This window comes from Lathyrus oleraceus, chromosome 6, assembly GCF_024323335.1.
Source record: "Lathyrus oleraceus cultivar Zhongwan6 chromosome 6, CAAS_Psat_ZW6_1.0, whole genome shotgun sequence".
In the NCBI taxonomy this organism is placed as follows: Eukaryota; Viridiplantae; Streptophyta; class Magnoliopsida; order Fabales; family Fabaceae; genus Lathyrus; species Lathyrus oleraceus.
Window position 1 is genome coordinate 164,715,214 of NC_066584.1, and position 12,471 is coordinate 164,727,684.

Below are 12,471 nucleotides of genomic sequence, written 5' to 3' on the forward strand. Positions count from 1 at the left end.
CAAAGTATCAAATTGTTATGCAGGTTGGTTTCTAACCCTATTGAATACAATGATCTTTATCCTTCTCCAAATTTTGAGTTCCCTGTGTTCGAAGCTGGGTGGAAAGTGATGAAGAAGTAAGTGATGAATTGTCCCGTCTTCTTGAGCATGAAGGAAAAGCCATTCAGCCTTTCGAAGAGCAGATTGAGCTAGTCAGCTTGGGTTCTGAGGATGATGTGAAGGAAGTCAAGATTGGATCTCAATTATGTTCTGAAGTGAAGAAGGGGTTGAATGATCTTCTCCGAGAGTATTCAGATGTGTTTGCTTGGTCCTATCAAGACATGCCTGGTTTGAATTTTGAGATTGTGGAGCATAGATTGTCGTTGAAGCCAGAATGCCCGCCAGTCAAGCAGAAGTTGAGAAGAACTCATCCTGACATGGCAGTGAAGATCAAAGAAAAAGTGCAAAAGCATATTGATGTTGGTTTCCTTGTGACTGTTGAATATCCGCAGTGGGTTGCCAATATTGCGCCTATTCCTAAGAAGGATGGAAAAGTCTGTATGTGCGTTGATTATAAATATTCGAATAAAGCTAGTCCGAAAGATGATTTTCCTCTGTCATACATTGATATGATGGTAGACAATACAACTAAATTCAAAGTCTTTTCATTTATGGACGAATTTTCCGGTTATAATCAGATCAAGATGGCACCCGAAGATATGGAGAAGACCACATTCATTACACCCTGGGGAACATTCTGTTATAGAGTGATGCCTTTCGATTTAAAGAATGCTGGTGCAACTTACCAAAGAGCAATGACTACTCTTTTTCATGATATGATGCATAAAGAGATTGAAGTCTATGTTAATGATATGATTGCTAAATCTATTGATGAAGAGGAACATGTTGAGCATTTTTTGAAGGTATTCCAACATTTGAGGAAGTATAAACTCTGTTTGAATCCCAATAAGTGTACTTTTGGTGTTCGTTCTGATAAGTTGTTGGGCTTTATTGTCAGCGAGAAGGGTATTGAAGTTGATCCTGCCAAGGTCAAAGTAATACAAGAGATGCCTGCGCCCAAAACCGAGAAGCAAGTCAGAGGTTTTCTCGACCGCTTGAATTATATCTCAAGATTCATTTCACACATGACTGCCACATATGCGTCTATATTCAAGCTTCTTCAGAAAGATCAGTCTTGTGATTGGACCGAAGATTGCCAGAAAGCTTTTGACAGTATCAAGGAATATTTGCTTGAGCCTCCAATTTTGTCTCCGCCTGTTGAAGAAAGACCGTTGATCATGTATTTGACTATGCTTGATGAGAGTATGAGTTGTGTTCTAGGTCAGCAAGATGAGATTGGAAAGAAAGAGTTTGCTATTTACTACCTCAGTAAGAAGTTTACCGACTGTGAGACTCAGTATTCTATGCTTGAGAAGACTTGTTGCGCATTGGCTTGGGCTGCTAAACATCTGCGTCAGTATATGTTGAATCATACCACTTGGTTGATATCCAAAATGGATCCAATCAAGTATATATTTAAGAAGCCTGCTTTAACTGGGAGGATTGCCCGTTGGCAGATGTTGTTATCAAAGTATGATATTGAATACCGATCTCAGAAAGCTATCAAAGGTAGTATCTTGGCTGACCATTTGGCTCACCAACCGATTGAAGATTACCAGTCAGTACAATATGATTTTCCTGACGAAGAGATCTTGTACTTGAAAATGAAGGATTGTGACGAACCATTGCTTGAAGAAAGTCCAAAACCTGGTTCCTGTTGGGGCATGGTATTTGATGGAGTTGTTAATCAGTATGGTAATGACATTGGGGAAGTAATTATTACTCCTCAAGGCACACATTTTCCGTTTACAAATAGATTGACTTTCAAGTGTACAAACAATATGGCAGAGTATGAAGCTTGCTTTATGGGGTTTGAAGAGGCCATTGATCTCAGAATCATGTATTTGGATGTCTATGGAGATTCAGGTTTGGTTGTGAATCACATCAAAGGTGAATGTGAGACAAATCAACCCGGTTTGATACCATATATAGATTATGCGAGGAGGATTTCAAATTTCTTTACAAAGGTTGAGTTTCATCATATCCCTCAAGATGAGAACCGAATGGTAAATGCTCTTGCAATGCGTCTTGATAGGCCAGCTCATGTGTTTTATGTTGAAGAGATCAAGGATGAGAAGCCATGGTATTTTGATATCCAATGTTTTCTCCAAAGTCAGATTTACCCGCCTGGGGCATCTTTGAAAGATAAGAAGACTTTGAGAAGATTAGCCAGAAACTTCCACCTGAATGGTGATATATTATACAAGAGAAACTTCGATATGGTTCTGCTTAGATACGTGGATAGACATGAAGTAGACCTATTGATGACTGAAGTCCATGAAGGTTCCTTTGGTACTCATTCCAATAGACATGTAATGGCAAAGAAGATGTTGCGAGCAGGTTACTATTGGCTGAAAATGAAATCTGACTGTTGCAAGTTTGTGAAGAAATGCCATAAGTGTCAAATATATGCAAATAAGATTCATGTTCCTCCGACACTATTGAACGTTATTTCCTCCCCATGGCCTTTCTCCATGTGGGGAATTGACATGATTGAGCCCAAAGCTTCAAACAGACATCGTTTCATTTTGGTGGCTATTGACTACTTCACAAAATGGGTTGAAGTGGCATCCTATGCGAATGTAACAAAGCAAGTTGTTGTAAGGAATATCAAGAATTAGATTATATGCCGATATGGTGTGCCAAGTAAGATCATTACTGATAATAGATTGAACTTGAATAACAATATGGTGAAAGCTCTTTGCAAAGACTTCAAGATTACACATCATAATTCTTCTCCCTACAGACCTAAGATGAATAGGGTTGTTGAAGCTGCAAATAAGAACATCAGGAATATTATTTAGAAGATGGTTGTAATGTACAAAGATTGGCATGAGATGCTCCCATTTTCTTTGCACGGGTATCGTACATCCATCTACACTTCAATAGGGGCAACCCCTTTTTCTCTTGTATATGGTGTAGCGGGGTATTCGTTACCTTTATATTTTTATTGTCTAAATCAAAAGTAAACCATACAAGTCGAGTCACCACCGCACTTCTGTTTATCCAAAGGAAAGGTTAGAAAGCAAACAAAAACCGAGAAGTTTTATCGAATCAAAAACTAATAAAAATGTCAGAGATCGAGGTAAGGGGGTTGGTTATGCAATGGGAAGGTTTTAAGCACCCAAAACATCCTAGGTACTCCTAGGGAGCCCTTTTCACACTTGTTGTAAGGTTGGTATTTTGTGAAAATTTTGTTTGTGCAAACATGATTGAGGAGATGAGAAGAGAATATACAAGTTATTTACAATTTGTGTTTGAATGGATAAACCCATTGCCTACGTACCATCTTAAAAAAGATTAGGATCAAAACCTCGTAGTTCGGGGTAAAAATCTCAAAACAAGTTGGTTAATTGATTGGTCCAAAAGCCTTAAGGTCTTTTGTTATCCAAGGGAGAAAACTGAACCTAAAACCACAAATCCACCATGTGAGGATAGCTTCAACATGCTAGTGAGGCGTTAACCCTATAATAAGCATGGAAGACTCATTGTCCATCACTAGGGATATATGTGAGTATTATATCTACCTCAAGGATAACTCAAACCTAATAGCTAAAGGTTATGAAAAGTTTTTGATAAGAAAGTGGCCATTGAAACCACAAAAGCATTTGGATGAGTTATATTTACCAATGAAAAGTATTTACAAAGTATGGTCAAAGTTGACATAAAGATTCAATTCAAAATAAGTGTTATGAAAAGAAAGTTTGAAAATCAAAAGCATAATGCTTAGGTTTCTAATGTTTGAAAAGAAATGTTAATGTTTGCACAAAAGTTTTGGCTTGGGTTAGAGTGGAGGGAAGAAGAAGAATGGCTAAAGTCCTAATCATACAAGAGATGAAGAAGAAGAAACAAGACCACAAATGGAGTTCCTCTCTTGAGATCATATTGATGATCCAAGTAGCTCCCATCCTTTGGAATAAGCAAGCAAATAAGTGTATACTCAAGAAATCAATCAAGCAAGCAAAACTCTTAGGAATCTTCCAATGGCTCTTGGATCTCTCACTTTTGAAGCACTTGACAATGGTTCTTCAATTTGGCCCACATAGGAATCCCCTAGCACAAAAGAACACACATCAAAAGGTTCCATAAAGCAAATCAAGAATGGACAATAGTGAGTTTAGAGCTTTGGTCCTTCTAATCCATCTTCAACATTGAGGCATTTTTACTCCATTTTTGCATAGGGAATATCCTAGAATCTAAGTCCTTTTTGTCCATTTTTGCATTTGGTCCACAACAATCAAAACAAAAGCACAAGCACAATAATATATACACAATTATATGCTCAAGTGAGCAAAAGGAAAATTGCATTAACATAAACATGTGCTCAAATGAGAAAAGCGCAAAAGCAAATGAATAATATGTACAAGAATAGTAAATTACATAAATGTAAAGTGCAAGAATTAAATGTTAATGGTTAATGGTTAATGTTAGAGTTAGTGTGCCATAAGGCAATTTAGCGCTATGTTAAGCAATCATAATTGGACTTATGTAGAAGTCACAACTATCTGAGGCCAGACAATAATAATGTAGGTGTAAGACCCTAATTTTGACCCTAAGATCCCTCATGGCATCATAACATTGCATTTGCATCTTGCTTTAAGGATCATAGCATCTTGGCTCCTTACCTTTGGGTGGGAGCTCTTGTGAGTTGGTTTGAGATCACCAAGCATGCTTGAATTGTATATTATTGATTTTCTCATTTTTTATTCACTAACCAAAAGCACAAAAATATGTCACTAACATCTCTTGTTTGTAGCTTGAGCAGTCACAAGATCCAAAGCTTCTAGGAGATCCTATGTGCATTGATATGACCAAGATAAGATGAAAGAAAGCATGGAAATGGTTCCAAAATCTCTCATCCATCAAATATGCCTCCCAAGTATCTCAATTCATCATTTCGATCAAAGCAAATCAAGGTGTTTGAGGCTTGTTTCCCAAGGAAACCCTAATTCATCTGTTCATCAATTGTGCCTTGCTCATGAAGCAACCTCAACCCATGATCAAATGCAATCAAGGGAAGTTCTTTCATTCATCATTTCATGCATATTTGAACTTATTTGAGTGTCCTCAATCATCAATTCATCAAGATGTGAGGTTTGGACTTGAGAAGTTGATCAGTTAATTCATCTGACTATGTTGAAATACACTAAGACCTAAATTTTGATGTGTTTATCAAATGGAGATGACCCCAAGAGGAAAAATGTTCTTTAGAACCATGTGAACAACTTTCATGTTCATCAAAAATTGATTTGAAGCTTGGAAGGTCATCATCCATTTCAAAACATTATAGGTCATTTTGACTAAAACCCTAATTTTGGGACAACTTCCCAAGGATATAACTCCTTCATTTTTCATGATTTTGAGGTGGGATCAAATTCATTGGAACGCTTAAGATGTCTAACTCAAATGTTATGTTGAGAAAAAATTTAAAATCCTAAAAGAAATACATGTGATAATGCAAAACATTATAGGTCACTATGGACCAAAGGCATTGAAATTTGAAAAAGTCCAACTTCAAGTGCCCATAACGTCTTCATCAAAAATCAATACGATGTTGAAGATTTTGTCATTTGGAGCTTGCATCATTAAAACAGAAGGGCTTGAACTTTGGCCAATTTTGAAAATCTCACATGTACATGTTTTGCACCCTACACTTCATGACCACTTTTCATCAATTTCCAAGGCTCAAATTAAGTTGTGATCAACATAAAAAATGATCCTCATGCAAAAAGATTTCCAACCATTACTCATGAGGTGGTGTTCCTATTTTGGACATGGTATTTTCGAAGACCTAAACATATTGGTACATTTTTTGAAATCAATAAAATTTGCATTGCATGAGCCATTAATACATAATCTACACGTCCAGTTTGTACATGCTGATGATTAGCTGCCAAATCCAAGTGGAATTGGGCCCTCCATGCGCCTGTACAGGCCCATGCATGAAGGCCCTTTCCATTCATGCAAGGGAATGTTCATGCATATCATATGCTTTCTCCTATAAATACAATGCCAATGCTCTTCATTTCACTAACCTGAAGGCGCCCTAAATGTTGTGCAATTGAATCCTCACCCTCACTCCAAAGGAACTCACCATTTTCATTCTCAATTTTCAGATCTGAATTTTGATTTCCTCAACTGATTTTCAGATCTAAAAGTTCCTAAACCTCATCACCCTTATTCATAGAGTGTACTGCAAGCATCCATACCAAGGAAATGTGACTCCAAGCTCTGTAAATCAGAGGTTTACTTCACATTTTAATTTCTTCGAATCAGCTCATATTGTGCTTATTTCTTGTTGTTGTTGTGTGATCTGAAGTCCTCCGCATAGAGGCAACATTCTTGAGCTTCGAATTTTCAAAATCCACTAAATTCAATTGAACACCATAGAAATTCCATCTCTGATTTCTCTCAATGTAGAAACCTAGAGTGGATTTGGTTGGTATAGGGGTGATGTACATCACCCCAGCTTTCGATTGGTACCAGGATCGTGGCATTTGGTTAACATTTTTTCTCTGCAAATTTTTTCCCTCGTCGGATGCTGGTCGGAGAAGACGGTGGCGCTGGTCACCATCTGGTCTCCAGATTAAATCTGAGCCTTCCATTCCATTTTCCAGATTTAATCTCGTACGCTATTGTTATGACTTATTTAATGGCCCTGTGTTATTCAGTTGACTAGGGTATATGTTGAACGCGCGCTTCCTGGTCGCGTGATGATCCACGTTAATTAATGAGATCACATCTGACGCTCCACGTTTTTTCCATTATTTTAATTTCTTTTATTTCTTTTAATTCCATTTCATTTTAAAAATTCATGTCTCCTTCAATATTGATCCAAAAAATATGAGACCAATTGCATTTTTCTCCTTTTAATTTATAGTTTCTAAAAATGATTTTTAATATTTTTTATTTCATCATTTGATATTTTTTTAGGAATTTTCTCTTTTCTGCTTATTTTTAATTCATTTAAAATAGTTTTTGATATCCAAAAAATACAAAAATATTTTTCCAACCTCTTTGAATGATCATAGATCTATGAAAAATATTCTCATCATTTTATTAATTCATTTGGGATTTATTTGAGATTTTAATTCAATTAGGTTATTTTTATGCATTTTTTATTGATTAAAAAATAGTTTCTGACTTCTAAAAATGCTGAAATTTTTTGTCAAACTATGTTTGACCTTGTTTAACTTGGGATAATTCACTTGGACTTTTCAAAGTTGATTTGAAGTGAGTTTGAAGTTTGACCTTTCTTTATTATTTTAATTCAAGTTTCATTTTAATATTGAAAAATACCAAAAATATTTTATTTGTTTCTTGACTTCTAATCTTCATTTTGCTTCTGTTTACTATTGTTTGACCTTGATCTTCTCTATCTTTGGTCAATGCTTGTTCATTATTTCATTTCATTTCCATTAATGTACTTTAGTATTCATCTTCTTCTTCTTCTTCTTCTTTTTTGATCAATGAGTTAAAGATTGGTGGTTAGCCTTGATACATGGAGGTTTAACCTTCCTTGATTCAAATCTAATTCATCTTGATCATGGATCAAGTGAATGATTTTGCATTAAGGATAGGTTGCTTCCTAATCAAGCAAAGAACCTAAATCAATAAAAGATCATTTCTCATCTTCTTTTTGGAATGGCAAGTTGTAGGAGTTTGATTCACTAATCAAAACCTCTAACTTGTGTTGTTGCCTACATTATTATTGATCGGCCTCAGATAGTTATGACTTCTACATAAGTCCAATTACGATTGCTTAACATAGCGCTAAATTGCCTTATGGCACACTAACTCTAACAACTAACCATTAACCATTAACATTTAATTCTTGCTCATGCCACATGGTAGGCCATAATAGGCCAGTACGTTGGCATCTATCACATTTGACAATGCAAGCATAGACACCACGCCACATGGTAGGCCATAATATGCCAGCTTGAAGAATTTTGGCGTATGTCTTAGAGGTGCTCGCATGTCCACCATAAGGTGCAGAATGACAATGCTTGATAATACTATTTACCTCTTCTTCCGGAACGCAACGGCGAAAAATTCCATCTTTACCCCTTTTGAAAAGGAGCGGTTCGTCCCAATAGAATTTTCTCACATCGTGGAAGAATTTCTTCTTGCGGTGGTAGTCAAGATCAGGGGGTACTATATCAGCAGCTAGGTAATTAACGAAGTCTGCATACCAGGGTACGTTACTTATTGCTAGGGAATTTTGGAAGTGCTCATGAGTGCTTAGGTTATCATCTTCAATGGTTTCTAGTTTAGCTATCAGTCTATCATAGGCGAAATCAACATTTATGGGTACTAGTTCAGGTTTTAGATGTTCTAGCCTAGAAAGGTGATCGACTACTATATTTTCAGTGCCTTTTTTATCTCTTATATCTAAATCAAACTCTTGTAGTAATAGAATCCATCGGAGTAACCTGGGCTTGGCATCTTTTTTACTTAATAGGTAACGAATGGCAGCATGATCGGTGTAAACTATAATTTTTGCTCCTACTAGATAAGATCTAAATTTGTCTATAGCGAAAACTACAGCAAGTAATTCTTTTTCAGTTGTTGCGTAGTTAAGTTGGGCAGCATCTAGGGTTCTACTGGCATAATAAATTGCATGTAATTTTTTTTATTTCCTTTGTCCTAGAACGACTCCAACTGCATAATCACTAGCATCGCACATTATCTCAAAAGGTTCTGACCAATCAGGTGGTTTCATAATGGGTGCTGATACTAATGCTTGCTTTAAAAGATTAAATGCGTCATTACATTTTTCATCAAAAATAAATTCAGAATCTTTCATTAAAAGTCCAGTTAAAGGTTTAGTTATTTTGGAGAAGTCCTTAATAAAACGCCGGTAGAATCCAGCGTGTCCAAGAAAGCTTCGGACTTCTCTGATAGTTTTAGGGGGTTTTAGGTTTTCTATAACTTCTATTTTAGCTCTATCTACCTCTATACCTTTTTCGGAAACTATATGTCCTAAAACTATTCCTTCGGTCACCATGAAATGACATTTTTCCCAGTTTAGCACGAGGTTCACCTCCACGCCTCTCTCCAGGATTTTCTCAAGGTTAGCAAGGCAGTTGTGGAAATCAAATCCGCAAACCAAGAAATCATCCATAAACACTTCCATGATACCATCTAGGTAATCTGCAAAGATTGACATCATGCAGCGTTGGAAAGTGGCTGGGGCACTACAGAGGCCGAATGGCATTCGTCTGTAGGAAAAAGTTCCATAAGGGCATGTAAAGGTAGTTTTTTCTTGATCTTCGGGGTGGATAGGTATTTGGAAGAATCCAGAGTATCCATCTAGATAGCAGAAGTAAAAGTGTCTGGCCAGACGCTCCAACATCTGGTCTATAAATGGTAAAGGGAAATGATCCTTCCTGGTTGCATTATTTAATTTTCTATAGTCTATACACATCCGCCATCCTCCTTCTAAACATTTTGCTACATGTTCGCCTTTATCATTTTGCACGACTGTGATGCCTCCCTTTTTAGGTACTACATGCACAGGGCTCACCCACTTACTATCCGAGATCTGGTAGATTATACCTGCCTCAAGTAACTTAAGAACTTCCTTTTTAACAACATCACTCATTATAGGGTTTATTCTTCTCTGATGTTCTCTAGAGGGTTTTGAATCTTCTTCGAGCGAAATCTGATGCATGCATACGGATGGGCTTATACCTTTCAGGTCAGAGATATTATATCCTAAGGCTGAGGGATATCTTCGTAAAACGTCTAAAAGTTGATTTGTTTCCTCTTGGCTCAAGGTAGCACTGACAATAACTTGACGGTTCATCTCTTCATCGAGGAACTCATATCTCAGGTTCTTAGGTAGTTCCTTAAGTTCTAAGGTTGGTTTCTTAGGGCATGACATAGGATCTGGGGTAAGGGATAAACATTCGTAAAGGTTATCATCGATGTAGGGTTTCTTAAAGTCATCATCTTCCATTATGAGGGTTGATGGTAACTTAATTGTTTTTATAATTTCTTCTTGTTCTAATTCTCTAACACATTCATCAATGATATCTAAGGCATAACACGCGTCTCCCATCACAGGTGCCATAAGAAATTTCGAAAGTATAAATTCTATTTTCTTGTCACCTACCTCAAAGGTCAACTTTCCTCTCTTGACATATTTTATGGCTCCTGCAGACGATAAGAAAGGTCTACCTAGAAGGATTGGTATATCATTGTCCTCTTTGATGTCCATGACAACAAAATCAATAGGGATAAATAACTGACCTATCCTAACAGGGACATCTTCTAAAATGCCTATCGGATACTTAACAGATCTATCGGCTAACTGAAGTGACATCTTAGTGGGATGTAATTCTCCTAAGTTTAACCTCTCGCAAACTGCCAAAGGCATTAGGCTCACACTAGCTCCTAAGTCTAGAAAAGCTTTTTCGATGACATGACTTCCCAAAAGACAAGGAATGGAGAAATTTCCAGGATCTTTATCTTTATTTGCTAATTTGTCCTCGGAAATTGCATTACATTCCAAAGGCTTCGGATCGTCAAGTCTACGTTTGTTGGTAAGGATGTCTTTGAGAAACTTTTCATAAGAAGGTATTTGGGTGATGGCTTCTATGAAAGGGATTTCTACATGAAGTTTTTCTATAACTTTAATAAATTTTTGATACTGTTTATTGATCTGGGTTTGTTTGAGTCTTTGCGGATATGGTATAGGTGGTTTATATGGCGGGGGTGGTACGTAAGTTTTATCTTTAGGTTCTTCTCCTTTTTCTCGACCTTCCTGGTTTTCAGATTCCTCTGGTTCCTTTACTTCATCCGGGGGCTTGGTATATTCTTTAGAAGTTTTGGGTTCACTCAATCTAGGGTTTGGTGGCTCATCATAAGCGTTCCCACTTCGTAGGGTAATGGCATTGGCTTATCCTCTCGGATTTTGTTGAGGTTGTCCAGGGAATTGTCCTCCAGGTGTAGTCTGAGGGGCTTGGTTTAAAGCTACCTGAGAGATCTGGGTTTCAAACATCTTAGTATGAGTAACTATTTGGTCAACCTTGGTTCCTAACTGAGTAATCAATTCGTTAACATGAATGTTTTGGTTCATGAACTCCTTGTTTTGTTGGGTTTGAGCAGTGATAAAAGTTTCCATAATTTTCTCAAGGCTCGGCTTTGGTGGCACAGGTTGCATAGGTTGATTTGATCTTGGGGCTTGATAACTAGGTCTCGGAGGTGCATTATTTTGGATTGGGTTATTGTTTTTATAGGAGAAGTTCGGGTGATTCCTCCATCCAGGGTTATAGGTATTCGAGTATGGGTTCCCTTAGGTGTAGTTCACTTGCTCAGAGTGGGTTTCGTTTAATAGACTGCATTCTGCGGATTGGTGTCCTTTGGTTCCACATATCTCACAATCCGATGAGACTGCGGCTACAGTATTCGGGTTTATGCACATATGCTCGACCTTGATGGCTAATGCGTCCATTTTAGCTTGCATCATGTCTATAGAGCTTATTTCATGCGCTCCTCCTTGGGCTTCCTTCTTCTCAATTGTCGCTCGTTCAACTCCCCATGATTGATGGTTTTGAGCCATATCTTCAATGAGGGCACTAGCTTCAGGATAAGGTTTGTTCATCAGAGCACTGCCTGCGGCAGCGTCGATGGTCATCTTAGTGTTATAGTAAAGTCCATTATAGAAGGTTTGAATGATTAACCAATTTTCTAAACCATGATGTGGGCATGCTCGTAACAACTCTTTATATCTCTCCCAAGCTTCGAACAACGATTCTCCTTGGTTTTGGGTAAATCTAGTTATATGGTTTCGAAGAACGGCGGTTTTACTCGGGGGAAAATATCTAGCAAGGAATACTCTTCTAAGGTTATCCCAAGTCGTAATGGAATTGGGTGGAAGGGAATCTAAACATGATAGGGCTTTATCTCTGAGGGAAAAAGGGAATAATCTTAAACGTATTGCCTCAGGAGAGGCTCCATTGGTTTTAAAAGTGTCTGCTAATTGAAGAAATATTTTTAAATGTTGGTTTGGGTTCTCAATAGCGAGACCTGCGAATTGTCTCTGTTGCACTAGTTGTAACAGGGACGGTTTAAGTTCAAAATTATTAGCTGGGATGGTCGGGTTTACTATACTAGAACTAGGTTCTTCATTGGATGGTTGAGCGAAATCCTTAAGAGGTCTTTGGTTTTGATCTTCGGCCATAGCTCTCTTAATTCTATGAAAGAATAAACGTGTGCGAGCGTAATGTTCAGGTTCTTCGAGAGGGTATACTAAGCTTAAACTTCCGGTGCTGCGAGTTCTTCGCATTGACCGGCGGGAAAAGCCTAAGTCTAAACGGTATAACAACAGGGAAATGAAATTAGACGAAATTGGTCCCCGGCAAC

The 12,471-nt window shown here is 37.5% G+C and overlaps 1 non-coding gene across 1 annotated transcript; it reads left to right on the forward strand.

Moving 5' to 3' along the window:
• The first annotated feature begins 11,798 nt into the window (after positions 1 to 11,798).
• LOC127099740 (small nucleolar RNA R71) lies at positions 11,799 to 11,905 on the forward strand. The gene has a single exon (XR_007794214.1). It is a non-coding gene; the product is annotated as a small nucleolar RNA R71 (small nucleolar RNA).
• Positions 11,906 to 12,471: the final 566 nt, after the last annotated feature.